The 26,415-nt window shown below is 39.6% G+C and overlaps 1 long non-coding RNA gene across 1 annotated transcript; it reads right to left on the bottom strand.

The window, feature by feature from the left end:
* Nucleotides 1–759: 759 nt before the first annotated feature.
* Nucleotides 760–19,684, bottom strand: LOC121624150. Its single transcript, XR_006007858.1, has 5 exons — nucleotides 19,639–19,684; nucleotides 18,876–18,944; nucleotides 5,259–5,327; nucleotides 4,972–5,146; nucleotides 760–2,115 (listed from the first exon to the last, which is right to left on the bottom strand). It is a non-coding gene; the product is annotated as an uncharacterized LOC121624150 (long non-coding RNA).
* Between the last annotated feature and the right edge of the window lie 6,731 nt (nucleotides 19,685–26,415).

The raw sequence follows: 26,415 nt of genomic DNA, 5'->3' as shown, positions 1-26,415 counted from the left end.
TGACTGTATTACAAATGTTGGAAATCTCTTATCGTTGTTGAAAGGACTTCATATGTGTATTTATATAGATTATATTGAGAAAAAAAATCTATCCAATGACCAGTGTTGCTTTAGAGTAGATATCTGAGGTGTTTACACTGCTTGTTTATCTTGCAATAACTTCTTTTTGTTTGTTTTTGTTTTGTTTTTGTTTCGTTTTTTTTTTTGTGAATGAAATATAGTTTATGGGGCCTTTGCATGAAAGCTGCAATTTGTTGTACTTGGGCAAATAACTGTGTTTATAAACTTTGGTCTTTATCGACGGAAGTATGATCGAGCTAAGTTTTCGACTGTATCCATACCAAATTGTGGACTTTTTGCCTTTCAAAGTGTTTTTGTTGTGTATCTGCAAAAAGTGTGTGTGAATTAAAATCCACCAAACAGAAACACACTTTGCCTTAAAGTTCAAGTGTGAACTTTTTATGAAACAGAACTGTGCCGAATCAGAGAAGCAGTATTACTTCAAATGCAGACTATTCAAGTTTAATGCCTTTATGAAAACTGCTGGTACGACATTATGAATTTACTCATCAGCGTATATCTATCTATATATGAACATGTTTAAATAAAATTACAACACAGAGTTGTAGAATACAATGCTATTTTTTATTTTATGTTGGAAGTATTCTTTGGTATAAATGTACATAATTTGTATCATGTATTAATTGTGTAATTAACTGCCTCCTGAAAACTGCAAAAGAAGAGTAAATAAACCTTGAAGATTATACACAAATGAGTTTCTAGCATCTTTGTGTGAAGCAGAGAGTTCATAGATTTCCATAAATACACAGAAAAAATAAATGAGGTCTGGCTGAAGTAGTAACTGTGACCTTCAGTCACTGCTGAGCTTCTGCAGCCATCAACATGTCGAAAAAACAAACGCATTACTGGCTAGAATAGTCAAGAAAAGAGAAATATGCACAATTATAGTTTTAAATAAATGTTGCCAAGGTGTCAAATATGTACAAATGTGATCACAAACATTAATAATTTGCATAGCATGACAATCCCTTCCATGCAAACGCCCACTCGTTCTACAGGCGGTTCAGGATCACATTCATGCAGGATCAAATTCATGGGGTTTGAGATTAAAACATTCGCAAAAGCATCCAAACATTATGCAAGGGAAAGCCTTGAACAATTCCCAGGCATGTTTCCTCAACAATGCCTTATCTGCATTTCCATACTTGCACCGCTAGTCTTTGAACGCCATGTCTAACGGCCGGTGACTAGCATTGGAGCAGATAGGGCTGCTCCCAGCACTGTCTTCACGACGGTCAGCCTTCCTCGCTGCTTCTGAAAGGAGCCTGCGCTTCTATCACGAGGCAGGAATGGGAGTCGAGAGGAGGAGAGAGAGAGAGAGAGAGAGGGAGGGAAGGAGGGAGGGAGGGGGTGAGAGAAAGAGGGAGACACACTGGAGAGAGAGAGCAATGAAGGTCAAAGCCTGTCATGGCTGCAGGTGGCTGGTTTCCCCCCCTCCCGCCCCTCAGTAACCCATTCTCCACACACAGCTTTCTCACTCGCTAACTCCTACTCTCCCTCACACACACACACACACACACACACATCTTACTATCACTTTTATTTTATTCCTGCCTGGCACGCACACATCTCCACACACTTCATTCATTTTCTTGTTCCTCCTCACATGCACACATTCGCCTGTTGTTTTGGTCCTTCATTCAGCGCATCAATAGGAACCTTCATCAAAATATTCACAGGCAGGGAAGCTCCCTGAAGTTCAGATAGGGACACCGATGCATGAACAATAGCTGAAGCTGTAAGGCTGCATGGGCACATTCTCCTGGAACAAAAGCTTCTATCGGGGGAATGATTTGTCTCATCTCTAGAAGTGAGATTCAGGTGGTCAAGTGATCAGCAGTGGTCTTTGTTTGGGCCTCTAGCCGCGTCACGCCACAGAAAAGTCTCATACTGGTGGTAAAACGTAGCATGTGGCACAAAATGTCAGAAATCTGGGTAGATAAGGCTCAGAAATAAGCATCTCTTCTGGGACGGGATGCAGAAATTGGACTGGAATGGAAGTTATTTTCCGGAGCATCGCCGAAAGTTCTCTTGCTGTAAAAAAAAAAAAAAAATGGAAGTGAGCACAGGATACATCAGGAAAGTATCAATGTCTACCTCTAAACACAAAAGGGCCCCATCCTGCTATGACCTCTCCCTACCATCCTCCCCCCTCCCCTACTGTGTCATTTACCCACAGTTTCTAAATGTTTCCTACGGCCAGAGTGGAATCTGCTCAGAGGTGCCTGGGCTTTGTGGCGGAAACATAATTAAAGTGGTGAAAGATGTAAAAGGTGAAGAATGGGGATGACATCAGGCCAATTTCACACTTGGCACTCGAATGGCTAGGTCCAAGCCAGGACTCTTGCCTCGCAACACAGATCAAAGCCCACTGTCACCGCACCAGCGCAGGAAAAAAAAAGAGGCAAAAGGACACCTAACTATGCTAATCCCCAGGACGAATATATTTTAATCTTGTTAGAATACAAGTTAATGCCGTGGCTCAGTGACTGAACTTTTTGGCAAGAATGAGAGGTGGACAGAATTACTTCTACCTTTTCTACATGAGGTGCCTCTGTCTGGCACCGGATAAACAGCCAGAGTCTGAGCAAACTTTCTTTTGGGCAAACTCAGCATATGATCAAGCCGCGTACTGTACGGGCAGCAGATAGCGGTCGCAAGCCACTGAAAAGGCGAGCAACAGTTTTCATTAAGAACGACGAGGGGGGAAGAGAACCCCAACCCCAGCGGCTGTGTCAGTGACCCCGTCTGAATCCCCACTAGGGCACCTAACATGCAAAGGAAATGAGTATTTTGTGGACTGGTTTGTCCCCTCTCACATTGAGCCCTCCTTTCTCAAAAGCACCTTGGTAACCCTTGATCTCTCATGTATGGAAGTCAGGGCGCTGGGGCCTGCAGAAGTTGACTAGGCAGACAATAGCAAGCGGATGCTTTCTGGAAAAGTCACACCCAGGCAACTCTCATTTCACACACCGTGTCTGAGCGACCCTCGGAAAAAAAAAAAAAAAACAGATGCAAGACTTTTCAGTTAAGATTCTTTTTGTTCGCTTGATGAAATTCAGAATAAAAACAAATCTCCATGAACTTTTTTTGTGCATGTTTCCTGCTTTGGGGAATGAATTAAAACAAAAAAGATCATCTTAAATTTAAATTTCGCAAAGCTGTTGATGGTGATGAGCAGGTCTGAATCGTGCATGTGTCACACAAAGATTACTCTTTTTATTTTGGGGGTCAAAATGGTAACGAGAGAACATTATGGGAAATATCTGTTCATAAAGAGTTCACGTTAGGAAGTTTGCATTTGTTCAGGAGAAATCGTTGCAGATGATGAGGGTTGTATCCGTTGTTTGAGTTCAATCACAGTTGCTTTGATGGCACATTGGCTGCAGTTTCAGTAAAATTTCTTACTGTTTCACTGAATTCTGAAACAATAGATCACAACAAACACTTCTGAAACTCCAAAAACAAACAACACACTGATGTTTTAATTCAGCAAATGGAAGCAGAGATTCCTCCCTGAACCAGACAATCAATCATTTTAACCCATGAAACCGTCAACAGATTTTATTTCAAACTTTACGTTTGCTTAGCGATTGTTTTCATTACCGATTAGTTTGTTGTTGTTTACATTTTTAATCCGTTGTTGATTAATCGTTAAGTCTTTTAAATGACAGAAAAATACTGATAGTAATTTTCCGAGGCGTGAGGTGGTACCTTCAGATTGCTTCTTTTGTCCAACTAACAGTCAAAAATCCAAAGGTATTTAATTTTTCATAAAACAGAGAAAAGCAGCAAATCTTCACGGTTTAGAAGCTTGAGCCAGTAAAAGTTTAGGATTTTTCCTTGACAGACGACTTAAACTTATCAATTATCAGAGTTGTTGCAGGTGAATTAAATGCAACAATAATACCAGTAAAACCACTATAGTGTGTGTAAAATGCATCACACTTCAACTTCACATATTTTTCCCATATATGAGTAATATGGCAAAAATAAAAAAAATGATGACTAATGCACGAATACAACTAATAATATATTGAAATTCACAATTTCTTCACAAATTTCTTAATCATTCGAATAGGAAGAAAGTTTTTTTTCAGCACTATTAACAATTTATTTTAACAAACAATGGTGAGGCATGGATAACACTTTTCAAGCTGTAAAGTTAGATCACTTTCAAGTATTATAACACCTACAGTTGTGGTTGAGTTGCTGTTTGGCCATGTATCATGTACAGAATATATCCTAATGAAGGTTTTCTCCACTTCCATCCCTGAGATTTTAAATTATAAACTCGGTACTGGAAATTTTACAGGTATCTATCCTCCTGCGCCCTGAAACTCTGAAAGTGTGCCAACTTAAAATATGAGCAAAAATAGGTACACAACAAAACCTTCATAATAAACAAGCTTAAAAAACAAGTCCTGACCCCACAGAAATAATATTTGTGTCTGACATCTTTTATCAAAGCCTTAACATGTGTTCAACACTGTATCTGTAAAGCTCTGAAGTAAACAATGTTGAATCTCTACCAGAAATGAGGACCAGGTTCATGTCAGAGACAGGTTCTTAACAGCATCATAGGACGGTGAGTAAAACATTCAGCAGGCTGGTGGAAATACAAATGAACGCAAGGGGTCCAAAGGTATCATCTGAATGTGATATGCTGCATTATAATTTCATAATTCATAAGTCGAGGGAGTTTATCCAATGAAAACCAGGTCTCTTGAACAGAAGCAGTCAAGGTGGCTGTCTTTCTTAGTGTCTCATATTCTTCTACATACTAAAATAAGATGTACAATGTACAGTCAAGCCATTTCTGGCCTTTGTTACTGAGTTTGTGTTGCTTGCTGACACAGCTAGACAGGGTCAAGGATACATCTGACTCACCTCAGGCCCCCTGCTCTCCCCGGGGACTGGCCTGTCACTCACTTTGTGGTTACGCATCATAGGCTGACAGAGGCACAAAGTGAGAGCTCGATGCTGCATCAACAGCAGCAACATCATCACCAAAACCCATCCTTAGCATGACATCTTCCTACTAGTCCACCACCAGCTCTCAACACTGTGGAGGGAAGGGGGAGAAAAAAAAAAAACATATTCACACCAAGAGCCAATAATAAAATGTCATTCAGAGTGAGGAGGAAGACCTAAAAATAGAAGATTTGGACATTTACCTGAAAATTCTCCACACTGCAGTTTGGAGGCGGGATGCTTGCAATTGAGTTGTTATGAAGTGGGAAGACCTGCAAAGGTTTAAAATGACTGGGTGGAAATACTTCATTTCAGAAGGTTTATTGAGACTAGACACACACATCTACGCCCTGTGATCCTTTCTAAATGGGGCTCTAGCTCATTGAAACAGCGATGGGTTGGCGTAGCGTATAGCCTTTAATTGGTATTAGTTGGATGACATAATAAGCACATGCATAGAGCTGTTTGACTAAGAGCAAAGGGTTTCAATGATCACTGATCACAGCACTTTGTTCTTTCTGCATTAAAAATGAATACAGTCACTGAAATACTGTACTGCACCACTCCAGAATACAAATGTGGCCGTGGCCAGTGCTGACAAGCCAAACTAAGACCTGTTACAACTAAAACAGTGTAGGAATAAAATAGCTTGTTTTTACATCTGAGATGCTACGGAGCAGAAAATTCGGTGATACTCAGCGAGCCCCTGTTCCCACTGAGCCAGGCTGCAGCCCATAATATGGAGAATAAAATGGCAGCCCGCCAAAGACCTGCATGAAGAGTTCAAAAAAAGGGTCACACCGAATCCAAAAAAATCATATTTAGCATAAATGTTTTCAATTTAGCTGCATTTGTGCTGTGAAAATAGCATAGCCACGGTTTCGCTAATTATGCTTGAATGAATTTTGAGATTAAATAATTTGAAAGGAGCAAATCTGGCGACATTTCCTTCTATATGTGCACAAATGTGGCTGGAAAAGGAGCACTGTCGTGAATTACGGATTTTGGATAAAGTGGTGACAAAAGAGGTAAACCCTTCACTGGTTTCAGCACTACCTGTCTCGGCTTCTTTAGATTCTACATTGTATCAGACGGCCGAATACACCAAAAATAATGATCTCAGTTTGAGTTGGCGTACAAGGCGAGCTACAGCTCAGTCGACCGTGCCTTAGCTCGCAGGAGTGGGCGTCTCTCTCTTTCTCCCTCTCACTCATTTTGCTGCATGCTGCCATTTTAACTGCTCCTGAGTGGCAGGCGAGAGGGCGGGGTTGGTAGCGGCGGCCATGATGGTGGAAACGCTACACCCACTCCTGAGGAACAGCCTCAACATCAAAGCCAATCCGCACATTGGGCCATGTTGTGGTTCAGGCCAAAACCGGGGGCACTAGGTATAGGATGAAGCAGATGAAGACATGTGGTAAAGAAGAATGACACCAACATCTCAGTGCATGCATGCCGAAACATTTGCGTTAGAGAATAAACCTACTAATTACGTTATTCTGACCATTTGAAACAATTACAGAAAATTTCCCCCAGTTACTTGCAGAAAAAATATGATTTGCGACATTTGTACATGTTTAAATTCAAAATCCTCTGTGTATTTCAATACTGTAATGCGCTACATTTACAATGTTTTCAAATCTTGTTTGTTAAATCGTCTATGTATAACCTCCTAACTTTATGTACAAATTAAAAGAACATTACATGCTGAGAAGAGCTGCACGTGTGCTGCACATTACTTTCCTCAACTGAAATCTAAAATCAGAAATTCAGAAAGATAAAACAGAATAAAACAGAATGCAAGTAGATAACTTTGGCTCAACAAGGAACTGCATAAAAACAGCTCAGGGAGACAAGTATTACTCAGCAGTGTTACAAAAAACTGAGTCAGTGTGAGAATATTTTCTGTGTTTCATCTACAAACTGCCTGTTGAATATCATATTTAACAGGATAAAACAGATAAATCAAATTCAAGGATTACTCACTGCGCATGGGAAACAAAATGTCCAAAAATGTATCAAACACAAAAAACAAGCATGAAACAAGAAACAGCCGGACTTCCTTTGTGTCACAAATTAAAAAAGCAAAATCAGTCGTCCTTCCAGGGGTGTCACCGTGGGCTCAGATGGCTTGTCAGGAAAGTAACGTTGCTGTTTCAGAGTTCATATTGTTCTGTGTCTCTCGCTCGTCCTGACGTCCTGTAACCTCAATGAAATTATTCAAATAAAAAATGAAAGTTTTGCCAACAAATTCATGCCTGTGGTCCCTCAAAGCAGATTGTGTATTATGTGGGTCACATCCATACCCCTGTCTCATTTCCCCACCCCCAACTCTGAAAATTAAAAAAAAAAAAAAAAAAAAAGTCTCCCTTGGATGACCACAGTGGCTCCTAACCAACTACATTTGAGGTCAAAGTTCATTATGTCCCCTTGACAACACCAGGGCAACAAGCAACGGTGTCTAGACAGGTCATGGTACCCCCCCCATGCCCTAACCAAACCACCACCCCCTGGCTCCTTCCGGAAGGAGGTGTCAGCAGCAGCCAAGTGCAGGGTAAACAGGGCAGGGGTGGGGGTGGCCTTTGGCCCTCGTGAGGTCGGATCAGCACCTCCACCCTCCACTGATCAAAGATGAGGATCCTCCATGCCAGGGCCTTGGTCAAAGGGGGCAGGATCGGGAGATGAACTCTGCGTTTCTGTAATCTAGACGTGTCCAGACCCGATTGTCTTCTTTCACAGCCCAAAATGGACCCTTCCGGTGCCGCTGATTACATTAGGGAGGACAGCCTCTTTTCACAGGGGCGCCCGGACAAAAGAGGCGCTTCCGTGCCCCTCGCCATCTGGTCCCAAAATAACAGAAAAGGTCCCAGCAAAAAAAAAAAAAAAAAAAAAAAGGCCCAGGCAGCACACAGCCTTAAATAAAGGAACGCTGTTTGAATAGATGGGATGGCTGGACAGATAAGCAAACATACAGTAAAGCCTCACACATTTACGCACAGATTGGAAACCAATCTAAATCAGCAAATAAAGCCGTGTACATGGGCTCTGATGAGCAGGTCTGCAAATCACTGGCGGATTTAAGCAGAAATGGAATTCTGCTGTGCACCAAATAGAGAAATGTGCCACACATACATCATCATTATGGCAAACTATCAATGCGCAGAGGCTCTTCATCAGGTTAAACTAATGTACGCTGTACCCCTGTGGTACACGTGGATGGACGTTTGATGGATGTGAGAAGAAAAACACTAAAATATGTGATGGTTTTGAGTTTTTAAGTCAATTTCAGTGTTTAAAAAGGGGGACATAATTAAAGACGTAGCATGCTACACGTACACACACCTAAAAAAACTGAAGTATATTGCAGCTTTTAACTTTGAATTTAGTAAATGAGCATTGTTGATTGACAATTAGCAGTACTTGCAAGCTTCGAGCCTGCATGCTGTATGTCTGTCATATCCCTATTGGTTAGTTTCACCTTGTGTCCAGTCCACTCTGTCAAAGCTGTGTGTCAGTGTTTGGAACATGGCCTCATGAATTTTGACTGTTCATTTCACAAACCAAATAATTTCTCCCCCTTCTTTTTTTTTTAACTGATGCAGCTGCTGTTTGGGCACAGATTATTTGGCCTAATTGCAGCTCATGTTGCCTTGAAAACTCCCACAAATCCAAGTGGTGATTACTAGGCCTCTATTATAGCTGAAAAATGCAGCTAACCGGCATTCCACATAATATTACCAGCATTTACAGCGTTGTTTGCAATTGTGTGTTTATGTTTATGGCTATTTTGTGCATCTCCTGCACTGGCAGAATAACAGCCCAACACAAGCACAATCACATGAGGACATTACTGTTAAAGTTATCAGTCACCTGGACATCTTTGCTGTCAAAGTTGTGCTATTTTGACATAATCATTTGGGGTTTTGAAAATCTGACATGCGATGAACATAAAGTAGCAAATTGCAATGAGTGTTAAGCTCGTTCTCAACAAAAGCCTTAAAAGTTCTAATAACAGAAAAAAAAGCAGTCCAGAAGTACTTGTTTCTTTTTGCAGATAATGTTCGATTTAAAATCCTGCACGAGTTTGTCCAGATGATAATGTTCTGTTCACTTCAGCAGCCTCTTTCAAATGTTTACATGTTTAACACGCAGGTACTTCAGGTAAGCTACAAGGTGTTATACTGTCACAAAATGTATAACGTGGGGCTTTTGGAGCTCTGTTTTGCTAACGCTGATTATATGCTCTGCTATGCATGGCTTGTTTTTCCCTCACAGTCCACAAGGAAATTTGGTAAATAAACAACCTCATTAGTGGCAAAGGTGATGTTGCCCTTGATCTTGAACAGTTTTGTCTGGAGAAAGGTGAATGTGCAGCATTGAGAAGTTGGATTGAGTAGCCTGCCCAGATGGGACCACCGGATTTGTTATGAAAACTGATTTCATAACAACACTGAAAATCTAAATTCAGCTCTTGACTGGCACAAGTCAAGCAATGATGAAAGAAGCATTGTGTACAAGCACAAAACATATATTTTTTCTAATTCTAGCAGCAACAAATCACAGAGCTAATGTGCTTTGAGCCTAAATTTGATATCAAAGGATTCTCTTGTGTCACTCTGTCCACCAGCCTGGACTACGAACCAATTCACTGCCATCTCTTTAAACTCTGACTATACCTGCAGGATTACAGTAAACACAATCAGCGACAGCACAGAATTCAGTTTTACATGAATGTACGTATTTAAGGGTTCAGATAGACCTGTCATCCTAAGTTTGAATGTAGAAACTGTGTGGGGGGGATTTATGAAATCCAAATTAACAGCATTGCCAGAACAAATTGACGTTTAAATGAATCATGAGATCTATGCATATTAGTGGTAGAGTGAGGGCATACAGAGTATCCAAGGTAAAACTGCAAAAGATGATTTTTGATTATGATTCTCTTATTAGCTTTAAACTCCAGAGAAATTATGTAAAGCTGATTTTAAGTACTGCAATTTCATGTAATTTTAACATCGTCTTAAATTTTGATTAGTGTTAAATATACAGTGTCCCAGGTCTGACATAGAACAAGTTTTTTTATGTAAGGTATTACATTAAACAGCAATCCGGTGAATCGTTTACCTTCTAACTTTTCATTCTCTACGGGTCTTAATTTTCCACCTTTTCTCTTCCTGCTCTTCTTGCTTCATTTTTCATCATAAATCACATACAGGACCATAACCTTCAAGGTGCCTGTTTTTAATCCACATTTAAATAAGTGAAACTAAAAGTGAAATGCATGAAAACAACAAAAAAAATAAGCAAAAGAACTGCGCATGGAAGGAGCCGAAAATGGTCAAATGGCACAGATAAATAAGCCGATTCTTAAAAATGAATTGAAAGCGAATGACAGACGACTGGTTGGATGATTTCTGACAGCTATATCCTGAGAAGAGTGGAAATTATTGCAGTCTTCAATGTCTTAAAAGACCTACTTCAAACATGACAACAAGCGCTTCTCATCCCTCCTGTGATGCAGCAACATCCTGCAAGTATTTTACATCTGAATTTTTTTTTTCCATCTGTGTCATTTCTAGGAGAGGCAGGTAATGTAAAACAATATGGAGAGAAAAAGCTGCAGCAGGTGAGGTGCAGTGATAAAGCTTTTTTTTTTCCAGTCCTAAATAGAAGTTCCTAACTCCAGAGATCAGGCATTTAACTGCTCTGTAGTGCTGAGAACTTGCTGTATTGACTTGCATTCAAACAAGGATCTGACTTGCATTAACATGGCTTGGACAGCCAGTTGTCAACCATCCTGGTTGTCCTTTCTAATGATGCTGCACACTTGCACCTGTTTTGGTTTCCCTTCAGCACTGAAAGTCAAACCAAAAACACACAAACTGGCGTGGCTGATGTTGCTTTTCTTTGTTCTTTGTTTGCTCAAGAAGTACTTTTTGGCCTTGCAATTATTGATAAAAAAAAAAAGCTGTCAGAAAAAAAGGCCTGTAGACCAGAGGAGAATATCAAATGCAAGGCAAGTTAAGGCCAAACTGCTTGTGGAGTTTTGTCGAGATGAAAATGCCGCAAGATGACAACTCACGGGTAAACTGTGCAAAAGTAAATGTGTGGGAATCAGATGCACACTAGATATCAGCTGATTATTATTCGCACAGCTGAATGTTATGACTATTTTAGAAATTCACTTAATTTATTTGAACTTGCCATACCAGTGCAACGCCGGCATTAATGTTCAAACTTGCTTTTCTATAAGCTCAGACAATCGTGAACAGAAGTCTTACAAACAGAAAACTGTAAATATTCATGAACTACTTTGCCACTTTTTCAAGCAGGTAGTGTGGAGGAAAAAAAAAATAATGCAGAGGAACAAGATTCACAGGCAGAGCTGAAGCAAACTCCTCATGCAGTGCTGCATCTGATCATACACCATGTTCCTGCCCTGCCTTAATGTCTATTCCCAAAACACTTTAGAAACAGATTTTAGACAAAATGCAAGAAAAAAGCTCTTCCACCAGCAGGTCAAGCCACAACATCTGACAAACATAGCCCAGTGAAATGCAGCATTTCCAGAACTTTCTCTCTGATGCTCTGACTTCAACTTACTGTCTCAGAGAAGACAGCAACACTGGAGGGAGTTCTCTTCCTCCTGCTACCCCTGAATCCTTCTTCCACCAAACTCTCAGTCCTGTATGTCACATGCTTTTAACTCTTTGTTTATGGGTAAATGAAATCTAAATAACAACGAGCATTATCAAGTCCAGCCCACTACTGATTCATTGTGCGTGCGCCTGCTGGGGGTTGCACATAACTGGCAGACACCAGCTCGCTTTCACAACTGTGGGATACGTGAAGTGAGTGTGACATATAGAGGGCAGGTGGTGCCAGTCAAGTGAAGTACACAAGCGTAGTCCCAATCTGTAGTTCCTTGGCTCCATAATTAGTTATTTTTCCATATCAATCTCCAAATTATGTCATCAGGCATTACGGAGTACTCATTATTCACTGCAACAAACAAGCTGGAAATAACACTCAATCCTATGGAGACCCGAGAACTGCGTTCCAGGGAGGGACTCGAGTCGCTGTGTGAAACCAACAAGAACCAACACGACACCTGGCATTTTCCAGCTAAAGTGGGCTGTTGCACACTGCTGAGCACAATGGCAAGACATGCTTCTTAATTGTGTAGGATTGAGAGCACTGAGGGACAAAAAAAAGCACACATATGGCTGTCCACGTAAAGGCTTAAAAACCTGCTGCTTTTTCTTTCATAAAACACATTTATCAATAAAAGAAAAAACACAGGCGATCGGTGTTTGGACACCTTTAAGAGAGCAAAAACATTTTTACATAAGGCTACAGTGGCGTAGCTCACGTCACTCTATCCGATATGTGGATCATCTACTCCTGTCATTTGAAAGACAACAATCAAATCACAATTAAGGAGAAAGGGAAGAATATCAGATGCAAAGAGGAGTCAGAAGTGTTTAAAAAAGGCAAACCTCTCTTGTAAAGACTTGAATGTATCCGCAAAGTGAAGAAGGTAAAAGTCCACAATGAAAAAAGTTCCTTAAATATCACAACAGGTTCAATTTTACTTTTTTTTTTTTTTTTTTTTTACTTTTCACTCAAAGAAGGCCTTATAAGCACTAACGGTCATTATTCTGCCCTTTGAGGTAACACTTATCAATACTGTATTTTTGCTATAACCACCTCTACAACTTTGTTGTAATCTGCATGGAAAGAGGAAACAGTAATCAGCAACAATTCGTTGATCAGCAATCAATAAGCAGGGTGTCAGGCATTCACTGTTTGTGTGATTCATTCATCCACAATGTGAATGGATGAAAGAACTTGTTGAAGGTACACTGCAGGTCAGACCTGTCTATCAATATCAAGCTAGCAAGCTTTTTTCAAAAAATAAGTCGTCTTTGTGCACTAAAAGAAAAAAACACTTGCATACACAAAACTGTTCAGATCAAACAAGCTGATCATAGGATCAACCTCCAACCAAACCTGTCAGCGTTCACCCAAATAACTGAACGAGCTCTGTCTTCGTTTCTGATGGAGCCTTCGTTTGGCTCCGTCTTCATGCTTCTATGTAACTGGTTTGAGTTAATTAAAGTTCGTTCTATGGAGTATTTCTAAATATCCTGAATTATTATGTGTTTATGTTTTGGATTATTCAGTCAGTCACTCACCGCTCAGCCTGAGTTCAGTTTCATGGTGACAGAATTTATTAAAATTAACAAAGTTGACTCAGAGCAAAGTGGCAAATAGTGGCAAATGCCTGCCACAGAAATGAGTAAATTTAAAACAAAGGCGACGGACATGACACCAATGGAACACTTTACTATAGTGGACTACCACTTCTTATTACCAGAATGAAACCTCAGTAGTAACAGGTCAGCTATAAGCAGCAAAGCACATTTTTAATAGCGTCTACTGGCTACCTGTGAACACTGATAATTAAAAGAAATTGTTAATTCAACGAAGGGTTATAGGGATTGCAGTATGACGATCTGAGAATTTAACAAACGTTTTTAAAAGAAGTTACTATGATAAAGAGGACTGGTAAAACACCTGCACTCAGAAAACATGCAGTGCTGCACTTTAATAAAAGTGACGTGACTTAAAGTCAGTGCAAACACGTTAAAGAGGGTAATTAGCTAACAGTTAAAGGCAGTAATCGCCTCGTGATGACGATGAAAGGACTCAAAGGAAAACAAACTGGAAATGGGCTGGTACCATTCACATCACAGTCGGATTCTAGAGGTCATCTACTAAGTCCTGCTAAGAGCCTCAAAGGGCAAACACTCAACATTGAGCACTTTTGTGTGAGTGTTTAGTAACACAAGGAAGATTTTAAGCACACAAACATGAAAAATATCAATTTCACATTTGGTTTAACGCTTTCACACTTTGTGTCACTGACACCCAGAGAGAAGGGCTGTGGAAGACAAAACACAGCTCCTGGATAAGGATCATGTTAATGCCTATCAATTAGGATCAAAAAGGGATTAACTGGCATGGTTGCAGCGGTAGGATGGGGGCCCATGCAAAGTCACTGAATACTAGGGGTCACACCCCCGACTTCATTAGGCCTGACCTTTCCACGCCATTGTGTGACAGGAAAGAGACTCTGCAGTCTGTGTTTCCCCTTCGCCCATCTTAGATGGCTTATGGAGAGTCAAATATGAGACATGCAGAAAAGCTGTTAGAGATCAGTGGAATATGAAATATTCACTTTCAAAGTCCAGGGAGACTTATTAGGTTACTGCAACTTGGTGCAGGTGGGTATTTACTCATCAACCCCCAACCTCCCTGCAAAGGAAATCATTTTTTTCACCTTAGAGAGGAGTGAGATTTACTAATTAGTCATGGTGCAGCCTCCCCTCGCTATGATGTACCGCGGGGTTGACGAGCTCTAAGTCTGCCTTGCCGTCTTAATTCACAAAAGGTCAAACGGCAAAGTGAAAGCAGGTATTCCAGGTGTGTTAAAATAAGCCCCAATTAGGGAAAAATGCAAGCGCACCCTCAAGTCTCACATATCCAACTTGGAAGGAAACTTTCAGTAAAGCTCCTGAACTGGAGAAATGTTAATGCTCTGGCATGTTAGAGTTTTTTATATATATATTCATTACGTAAATACAGAGAAATGAGAATGATTAAGAGAAACACAGAGTTTTCAGCATTTACACAAGTCCACAACTGTAGATTACTTACTGCTAAACAGGGTTAAACATAGTTATTTTTAAAGTTATTTTTAAAAGAGTCAAGTACAGGAAACATCCAAAAAACATGTTTACGCTGCGTTTACACTTTTGTTCAAGCATCTTTAAGGTTGAAAAGCGCTAAATTCATAGCTGAGCCACAAACAGTGTCATTATTCATTCAGCCTTGTTCTCAGACTACCATGTTACTGACCAGATGTTTGTAGTCACCCTGGTAAGAACAATTACTTTATTGTTCTACTGTAACATACGTTCGCTAACCGGATTTGATTGATCCTGGATTAAAATGTGTACTAAGTAAACAAATGCTGATTGCTGACTGCTGATTTGTCATTATCATTTTTTTTTAAATATCATTGTCAGGCTGTAAAATCCAATACTGGTCAAGCTCTATAGTGACTGTAGGGTTGCAAGGACACTGTGTGTATCATGTTCAGCCTTTCACACCAAAGCTGAACCTGCATAAAAAACCCCAGATGAGAGCAAAGTAGACCTGAGTTAGATAACTGACCCATTCTCATCAACAGCAACCAGATTTTTCCATCAAGTTTTTGCATGAAAGGAAAAAAAAACCCCACAAAAATCTTTTAGTTGGCAATCAAGTCCAAACATACACGTAGAAGGTTTTACTATAGACGCTGACCCTGCTATTCTAATCTTCTTGCAATATGTTAAAAGCTAATATGTCACCATTTTTCTGTTGTTGTTGGTAACTTAGACTGGACTTCTCTTCATCTGCAAGGCCTCAGTTCACTCAGTGAAAGTTAAGAGTTGAGTAAAATAGCAGAAGTTCATCTCAGGCCAAAAGTTTCCTTCCAGAAAGTAAGTGCTTGTTCAGGCTGCTGTTCGGTTTAAGCAGGCATGCAGCCTTGCACCGCAGTCAAACAGTGGTCACCCAGGCCTACAGCGCTCTTTGTACCGTTTATGAAGGTGTTATAGATGAGCACACCCCATTTAAAAGTCAGCGGTGGATTTGCAGTCAAATTAAAACAGGAAGTATTGCTGAAGCTGTCACGCAGCTGAGTGGGAACGGACATGCTGCCTGTGCACATCTTAAGACCGGCCGGGTCAGTGGAAAACAAATGCAGGCAAACAGTCACACAACACTGCAGTCAAAGAAATCAGGTTATTTACTTACCTTTCACAAAGCCCCCCCCAAAAAAGGTGTTTTAACAACTGACATCACTGCGCAATTTCAGGCAGGTAGCCTTCTGCTAATGAGGATTTAATATTCATGTGACATTGATATTGATATTGTGGTTGCACCTGAAATTCAAAACCTCTGCTCAGTCAGAGAGTGGTGTGTTGTGGTTGTGTTAACGATAAACAAAAGGTCTGTTATCTCCAGGCAAAGATCTTACTGTTGACCCAAGATCAATTTCATACCTCAGAAACTGTGTTTGAGCAGCAGAGAACATGATAGTTTACAAAACCTGCCCGATAAACAAGTCACTCATGTTGTTATTCTAATATTAGGGAATCATGAGTACAGTAATAAAGGAAACATAGTCAACTGTAACTGAGCCGCGGATATATTAGATCTAAACAACAAAAACACAACATGCATGCTATTAGAAGTGGGTGAACTATCGATATGAATGACTGTTTAATACAATCAGGATTTCATTTTTAAGTCTGAAAACAGCTGAAATAGTTTAGTTTGAGCGTGCATGAGTACAACTGGAAAACGTGCCCTGCTTCAGTATTGGAACTTGCTATATGGTGAAGTAAACTTCACTTGTTTTGAATCATCTGCAAAAGGTCAACAGGTTTGAGTGTGCAAAAAATAAATGAAATAAAAAAAAAATCACTGGGTAATTCCCATCTGCCTCATCCCCTCATGAAACCAGAACACATGCATGAACCCAAAGTGCCTTTTCTCTCTCTATTTTCATGGCAACAGAACGGAGGCCCAGCTTAATATGTTACTGACAGCCACTGTTGTGCTACGTGGCATCAGAACACAGTCTGGCTTTCACACGAGGTCTTAACAGTGGACGAAAACAGAGTGTTCAAGAGGGTAAAGGTCACCTAAACCTTTCAGTGAATCAGGTTAGCAGTTCTACATCACAATATACAGTACTTTTAAATAATTGTTGCAATGGGCGGATTTTGAAATTTAAAGAGCGTTTACATCCGAAGCAACTTCATTATAGAAGACATAAAGAGCACTTTCAAGACTAGGAATTTTCCGTTAATGCAATATAATTATATATATTGCATTACATATCACTGTAATTGCTTTAATTATCGGCGTCATATACAAAGTATTTTTTTAAGACATTAATTAGATTTTAGAATTATAATAAAATGTGTATATAATTATCTACAACAAAAATGGCATCGTGCATAAATCGACAATTAATCAAGCTAAATGAAGTGATTTCATAATATATGCATAATATGATGCCACAAATAAGACACAAAATTGCTACCTGACATTTTCTCCTTAATTTGTCCTTAATTACTCAGATGAAATACGGAACAAATACTTTTCTTAAATAATGTTTTTAATGCCTGACGTGTTTTTTTATTTAACGCGCTTAAAATAGTTTTTTTTATACATACTGTAAAACACAATTTAATTACGTTGAGAAGTAATTATATTTCTACTATTCACCTGGTGAAATGTTCAAATCACTAAACGTATCAAAAAAATATCTTTTCACTGCTTCTGAAAATATCTTTTAATTCGAGTACATTGCATGACTTTCTGATCGTCTCATGTTTTTGATGCACTTGTAGCTCGGATCATTTTTGTAATGAAAAGTATTTAATAAACAGCACAAAAACTGCATCGCACACAACATTTTCTCAGCAAATAATTCCCGTTTTACTTTTCATATTATGTTACAATAGTGTATTATTACAGACGTGGAATTTAATTACTGTTTTGACATTTATATTCGTCTTTATCAATGTGCGTTTTTAGTAAATTATATTAAATATTCCACCAAAAGCATCTGTACGATGGTTTAAAATGTCTGAAAATAAAATAGGAAAATTTCATGATAAAATGATCGTCGTGCAAATAAAAATAAGTCGCGCTGCAGTTGACAAAAAGTAAACATATAAATCATAAAACGCAGTTCAGTACAAGTATTTTTCACATGCACCCGTTTGTTCGGTGCTATTTTTCAAATCTGCACCACTGAAAAGTTTGTTTGCTCCACAGAAGTCGCAATGTTCTCTAACAGGATCTATGGCGTGCGTTCACATTTCATTTTCTACGAGCAACACCAGAGTTCATCTCTTTCGCCACAGCCTACACCTAAAATGGACGCTGCTGGCTTTGAGTTATCGATGGCTAGTTCCAGCTAAGGGTCACAGCTGTGCAGTTGTGCTCTTTGGAGGGAACAGGCAAATGGATCCATGTTTTGGCAGTCTGCCAGGAGACTCCTTAAAATACAGTGAAGGCCTTGATTTAAAATATGCCACACCAATGTCAAAGGAAACTGCGTCATTACGCAGCAGAGGCTGGTGAGATAAACAACCCACCGTTTACAACAGACAATGGCAGGTGCCGCTCTTGTACAGAACAATGCTTTGAAACATGCTCAAATTTTACTCTGTATGTGCACAGAAATAACCCAAGAAATCTTTTCATTATAGCTCAGGCAGCATTAGAGCCTAGATGAAAGCCTGTTTTCTCCAGACATCATCATGATGTTAGACCTCGTGACTGCACTGTGGGTGGAGACAACGAGCCAATAGAAAAACGGGATGAAGATTCAGAGCCCTTCTTGCATCAGCATTTTCCGGCTAAGCCTCAAGTGAAAGTTACGAGATCCATATCCATGATTATCTTATGAAGAGATCACAAATCTGTGTTAATAAAAAATGATTGCTCCTGACGAGTGAATGACAGCGCTGCATTTGATTTGCTATTTCTCAGCATCATATCATGTAGAATTGGCATTGCAAGCCAGAGCTCAACCTCTGTAAACACTGGTCTCTGCAGCACACTGATATTTCCCTCAGGCAATCGCGTTCACTCACCGCAGCACCTTAAAGCATTCCTAGAATTGCTTTTCTCAACTTTTAGCGTGCCCAAATGCGCTTTAATGAACAGGTCAACACAGATCTTACCATTTGGGCGGACACACTCCAGCGTCGAAGACATGAAGGCATGACAGGCTGCAAGAAACCCTGGATCCCCTGTGAAAAAACAAAGAAAAAAACATCATTAAACTACAGTGCGGCTTGGTAATTGTGAAGGTACACATTATGTGAAAAAAAAAAAACTAAAGGACAAGCATTAAATTAAAAAGCTTTTTCAACAAAGTTTAATTTATAACAGCAGAGATTAGACTTTTAACACATTCAAGACAAACTTGTGGTCAAAAAGTTAGAATACATAAATAAATACTATCGCTGAAACGATTTGAAAGCAAATAATAATTGTAATAATTGTTCTAAAAAAATGCATGCCACTGTGGTTGTTTGTTATAATATTTAAAACAGATGGAATTCAAGCTGCACACATTAAGAATATGAACTGTTTTAATGTCGTATTAAGTGATTCATCACTTAATCTATAATCTGCATTCAGGAAGTATACAAATCCTCATCCACTCAGTATTATGGTCGCAAATGACAAATAACCTGCTACACCGTACGCATAACTGACAACTGTGAATTTGTGATGCATAATCATCATTCTGTTTTGAAAGCAATAACAGTAATAGAAGCCATATCGTCAAAAAGGCATAATCTGATAATATTGTGTATATTTAGCAGAACAGCAAAAAATGCCTCATTTAGACCTACAATCAGACGTGCAAGACATACAGCAATTGCAACAAGTCATCCCAAGAAAAATCCATGATCCTAAAACTCCCTTTTTTCTTACCTTTCTAACTGCAATTCCAATCATTTTTGTCAGACACTGGATCAGGTCTGGGACAAGCCTGCAAAGATACTGCATGTTTTAAGTGTGTCTGTACGCCCCAGTGAAAACATAATCAACAAGAACTCAAAAACCATTAAGAAATATGACAAGATGGGACTAAAGGAGCTGTCTGGGTGCAGACGAGTATGCACTAAGTAGGTGATAATGAAGAGATCTGTCCAGGCTGGTCACTGATATGGCAAACAGATAAACATCACAGACTCACTGAGTGAAAGTAACTTGTAATGTCAGATTGAGGCTAGCAGCACTTTCAGAAGCCAAAGTTAATATTGCCTCTACCCTCCCTCACTGAAAGAGTGGACCGTGAAAACAAAATACTGCAGCTGCTTTGACTTTTTGAAACACGTCTCATCGCTTGGTGCTATATATGATTTTTAAAGCTGTAAACAAAGCAGGTAAAACCTTTCCTTCACTTTAAGTGAAGTGGTGCTTCACCAAATCCACTAAATGGCCAAACCTTCTGTGAAATGAGAAGCTTATGTTCTATCATCTTGTAGACCAAGAGGCTTTTAAGATACGTTTCACTAGCTATTATTAAACCACTTAATACAACAAAGCTATAACAAGTGATTATAAAATCCAACCTGTTACTTTTATTATAATTTATGACTTATAACCTTTCCCTGCTAGCTGATGAATAACGCAATCTACTGAATTTTAGAGTCAGTAATTAGTGCAAAATCCACCAAATATGCTCATTTATAAAAAAAAATATACAAATTGATTTTCTATAGTTGCTAATGTCATTATCAAACTGCCTCATATGGCATAAAATGATGCTTGTATTCACACTGTTGCCTTCAAACCATGCTTCACTCTCTAAGCTCTAAGATACTGTAGTTATCCACAGATACCTACTTTAAGTACGTGTAGTTGTAAGATATATTCAACAGATACAGTGGAATATTCACAGGAAGATGGTTTTCCATGGGAGCTATGAGGATATACATACCACTTCTAAAAATACAAATATTTCAAAATCAGAAGCCACTGATGACAGTTACAGAGGCAGAGGCATTATAGCTGCTCACAGCAAATCTTGGGATACCGTGGAAGCCTTTGCACCAACTGGCAGTGGTGAATCGGACAAAATGGCTACCAAGCGTCCCAATAACAGACAGATATGCGGCGGTAGAGAAACAAGTATTAAACTTCCATCTGGTCAAGAATTACAGTACATAATAACATTGGAGCCGTCCGGTTACTGGGTTGCATTGACCCACGGGTGGCAACTAGTGATTAAATAATAATCCAATCGACTGAACACAACAAATTTAGGTTAGAAACACCCGTTAAGGAGTTAACAATCACTGTCCCTTCTGTGTGCAATATAGTATGCTGGAGCAGCTGTGGTCTGTGCCATTGAATGACAATGCATCACCATCTTTCCCATGTTTTTTCTGCTCACATCAACTCATATACGTCATGGGTAACAACAATGCTATAGCAGCCATCTTGGCCAAAAGAGCAGACACTGGGAGGAGGGAGGAAGGCTCCCCCAAGTCATATGACTGAACTGTCTGCAGACATCTGCAGTGACAGAGCAAAAGCGTCTAGACGAGTCTGAGGCAGCACAGACCAGGTACACATGTACTGTCGCAACACAACTTGCTTTGACTTCCATGCTCTCTTTAGTTAAAGCAATTCAGATTTCCCCTCTTCTAGCTTCTGCGCAATGAGATGCAAAAGCTTATCAATACGAATAGGAAACAGTACAACAATTAACCTCTTCAAAAGTATGAACGAGCATTGTTCAAATTGAATTCTAGTGAAGATCGCAACATTTCAACATACATAAAGTAAGCCAGGCTCAAGCAATGAGAATGTGTTAAAAAAAAAAGGCACAAAGCATCAAGAAATTTCCATTTAAAGTGATGATGCAGCCAGATTTAAACTTACATTTAAATATTTGTGTTCTAGCTATAGATTTAAATGTAGTGTTAAAGAAAGATACTTGATGAGATGTTGTCAGACAGTGTGGAAAAATGTTTTACCGCACTTTGAAGCTACTTATGGGAACTTTAATGTAAATAATGAAAAAACTTAGAGTGCAAGTGGCTAAAAATGTTGTCACGACAAACCAATAAATGCAATAATCTGATGAACCACATTAAATCGATGCAGCATCAGCCTACATCACCGAAACCCTTCGAAAGTGAGCACACTGCTCCTGTCTCAACCTACAAAGTGCACAGAAACTAACCTTCCTGTGCTGATGCAGGCTGCCTTCTGGATAGTGCACTCCTCTTGAACTCCAGGGCTGCCTGCTGATCCCCTGCAGAGCAGAAACAAGGACAGGGGAAGGAAAAAAAAACAAAACATTTCATACAGGATTCATATTACCTCACCCCAGGGTCCCACAGATTAGTTTAGATTAGTGCAATTAGCACCACTGCCTGAAAAACGTTATTATTTGGTGCTTTGTAATAATAAATTGTTATGGTTGTATAGCTGAAAGGGTTAAAAAAAAAAACAAGGGAATTGATGAGTGCACACACATTGGGAAGACAGGTTTCCCCCTCAGGTGTCTGCAGAGTAACAGGTAGCTTAAGCGCGCGTGGGGTTAATCAACAACCTCACGTCAGCAAAGGTGCGTCACCTGCGCATCCTCCTGAAGTAGTGCGAATGAGGTCAAGCCTCCAAAACAATATAGCTACTGTGTGGAATTAATAGGAAATAAGAAAACACACATCACACGAGTTATTTTAACGGCAAAAAATATTCGGACTACTTGTAGTTTGGTACGTTAGAACAGGATAATTAAATTACGAGCCAGGAAACCGTTTTTTCCAACAAAACGCATAGCTAACAGTGACAAATAAACACATTTTTTGGCTAATGTGTAATGGTGCAGTATCCACTGCATGTAGGCAACTTGCACTGTGGCGCCTGCCTTACCTGCCTCTGTATAAAGAGCTGTCTGCTGATAGACTGCAGAAGAAAAAACTTTCACAGCGTTTATCTAAAAAAATATTTTTGACTGAGCGTGGCGACTCGCGTGCGAAGGCGTTTGAGGAGGAGAGCAAAAAAAAATCCCATTTCCGTCAGGCGGCTTCCTTGTAAATGCGCAAACAGACGTAAAAAACAAAAGTCCAGTCTCCAATTTTATCAATTTCAGACAGACTCCAGACAGTCTCCAAGCGGTTACGTGCCTGCTTGTCCTGCGCGTGCACGCCGAATGGCGCGGGAAGCGGCGATAACAGATCCGGAGTGACAGCGCGAGCAGCCAATGGCGGAGAGGAGCCGGATCCCACGTCCAATCGCAATGGCCGATAAGCATAAAGCCCCGCCTCTCCTTCTCCTCAGCCGTCTGTTGACAGTGCACTGAATAAAACAACAGTCTGAGTTAAGCAGTTCATTGCACTGAGATGTGGGTCACTGACTGCAGCCTATATTCTCTATGGGAAAATTGCAGAGGCATGGTATTATTCATGACAGAGACATATCATTACCTCAGACATGCACACAACTCAAACAATTAATTCTGGTCCAGATGCTATTAACTAAGTGAATCATAATATGCCTTTTTCACATACTTTTTGAATATATACCATGTTACATACCATACAAAAGCAGATTAATAAGATATAAATTAGGCTAAACAGACAGATTTTCCTTGGTCCCTGTGACTGGTGCCATCTATTTTACATCTGAGACACCAGTTACAATTGCCAGTGATATCTGCAGCAGCCATTGTGTAAATACATGTAATACTGCACACGACAACAGGCAGTTGACTGAAATTCCAGCAAAGGTTGTACCATTTATGTAGGCTTTATGAAAGTCAACATGTCTCCACTAATGTGTGAATAGTAAAAAAAAAAAAAAAAAACAATATATATTTTGAACATAGATAGATAGATAGCAAGGTGTAGGATTGTTCTTAGACATTTATAAAGATTAACTGGATGCATGCATCCTGCATGAAAGATGCTCAGAATGGATACTTAAATTTCTCACCAGTGTCCAGTGAAAAATGTGGGATTCAAACCCCAGTCTCCCATGTGGGATTGAAACAGACATCCACAAATCACAAATGTTGGAGCTGCAGCTGAACACAATACATAATGATTTTTTTTTTAATTAAGTGATTACATTTCTTTATTTTACAAAATAATATATTGAAGGCCTATACACTCCCACTCCACAGCTCCAGTGTCACTTTCTCAAGGCAGTTGCTGATCCTTGTGAACTGACAGCAAAAACGTATTGTCTCACACAAAACAACTTCCAAGTTGGATTTAAATTCTGCCAAAGAATACACAAGGCGTAAGGACAAGTTTGTTGTAAAGAACCTCTGTCCTTTGGATAGAAAATAACAAGTCTTGTCTCCTTCGGCTTTGCACCCTTTAATTTGCATTGTTATGGAAAACCGCTGGATTTGGATAGGGCACAGAATCATTGAGGTCACCATAATAGAGTGTGACAGCTCCTCTTTTCACATCTATTTGGAAGTAAAATCAAAATTCCTGGGAAAGTGAATCCAGGGAGCATAGAAATATCTCATACAGCTTTGGAAACAGCTGTTGAGAGTGAATATTTAATAAGGGGTGGAATACATATTGATATGAACTGCACCTGCAGTCACGTCAAGAAAAAAAAAATGAACACACGAGTTTCTACTTGTACATACAGCATGAAAAATGTGAGTTTGGGAGGGTGAAACATCAGGCTCGTAGAAAGTATAAAAAGCACCTTATAAGGGAGCAGCAGCATTGGGACATTGCCATTTTTTAAACTTGTATAAATATTGGCCAGATTACTTTGGTTGCAGCAGTAACACTTATATGACATGCAAGGAAGTGTCTGGGAGCTTGTAATACTGTGGATAAATTGCATTTCATATTACTTTGAAAGAGAAAAGGAAAACATTTGCCAACTCAACATCTTGTCTGTACAATCCCCACAGTCTATTAGAATTCACAGACTGTCTTTCACTAGGAAAGCCCCTTTACGCTTTCTCAAATTAAAAATCTCACGGCTGATCCCCTCCATCGCCCTGGCTTTCAGATATTGACCTTGTGGTGCTACAAAATAGCTTCTTCCTCACTGCGGGACCCCATAATGAGCCAATACAATGAGGCTTCAGTTCACTGCTCACCTCTCTTTGGTGTCTCTCGGGGTCTTTGTTGACGTTTGTCAGCCCAGGAGGAATTTGGGGGTTAGAATTCTGGTGTAGTCTCGCTGTAGACAACAACTTTGACTCCCAGACTTAAGCACGAAAGAGGAAAAAACTTGGTCAGAGATAAAAAGGCTTTGACCTTACAGGGAAGAAAAATCAAAGGAGTGACTTGAATAAAGATTAAGCACCATTTTGAATTTCAGCCAAATTGGCTAAGATTTGGAAAGGACAAGCATTCATACATCTGGCATATTTGCTGCAGCGCTAAAATTGGAAACCAAGATTGGTTATATTTTTCAACTCTGACCAATTTTCAGGCCCTGATGCATGTAAAGATCTGCTGTGTAAACCTGCCTCCAATGGTCAAGAAAGGTGGAACTGATTAGAGTGAGTTCAGTTCTGTAAATACAGATGTGTCAAACTCATGTCAACAATAGACAACTCTACACAAAATCTGACTGCTAAGAAGGAATGAACAATGTCTGATCTATGAACCCTGACTAGAGTCATTTAAACCTGCATGATAATGATCTCAACCTAATACTGCACAGTGTTACATGAAGAGAACGATTCATATTAGTTATAATGTGTCCATATAAGATGGAAGTGTCACTACTAAACTGTATGTAAAGCATGCACCTATAAATCAGCTCATAACACTGTTACCGTCTATCATATGAGAATCAGTGTTTCATGTTCATGGTCTTTCATGTGCATGACCTCTCTTCTCAGTTTGAAGCTCTTGTGACAGGAAGTGCACATTTTATACTCACTGTTAAATACCTAATGATGTAAGAATATGCTGTGGAAGCTACATTATGCTATCCTTTCGCCCCAGTGTTCATATGGCCTAATTAGACTTCATATCTCCTCAAAGCAAAGAGAAGAAAAGCATTAGATGATATTGCAGATTCTATCCACTTTTATAGAATTTCCATCTTGATAAATCATAAAGAGAATATAAATACATTTTCGCACATATTTCTCATCAGGGGGCTGGGCTTACACACTTTGGTACAATTATTTGTGAATGATTAGCACAGACAACAAAGCAATAGAAAAAAAAGCAAATGGTTGTCATATTAATGGAATGAACTTTGTTTTCATTCCTTTGTATAAAGCCATGTACTGTACCCATAAATACAACAAGGGCCATGCCATACTGGAGTCCAAGGCATTTACTGTATGTGTAGAAAAATGTTGTCCCCAATTCAGCGTAGAAGTGTTAAGAAAGAAATTCGTAAGGTTATATGTTCATAGCCTTCCTGTAGGTTTATAAGAATTTCTTTATGATACATACCTATAAAGAAAGTCATCTATAGATGTCAGATTATTAATGAATTCAGCGCATTAATGAGGTGCGTGTTTATGGAAACAATACTGAATCAATTGTACAGCCTAACCAACAGTAGAAGAAACATATTTTCGACTACAAACACTAATGGCAATAGTGGAGGCCAGATACAAGTCAGATTCATAACGGTCAGCCAGTGTGTTTACCTGACCTGCCTGGCAGCTCGCTTTTGTGCAGCAAACCGATCGAGGGAGCTGGTGCTTCCCACCCACAATGCATCATCGCTGCAAACACTGCTCTG

Source organism: Chelmon rostratus, chromosome 20 (genome assembly GCF_017976325.1).
Source record: "Chelmon rostratus isolate fCheRos1 chromosome 20, fCheRos1.pri, whole genome shotgun sequence".
Lineage (NCBI taxonomy): Eukaryota > Metazoa > Chordata > Actinopteri > Chaetodontiformes > Chaetodontidae > Chelmon > Chelmon rostratus.
This window is presented reverse-complemented; position numbering and strand designations above follow the sequence as displayed.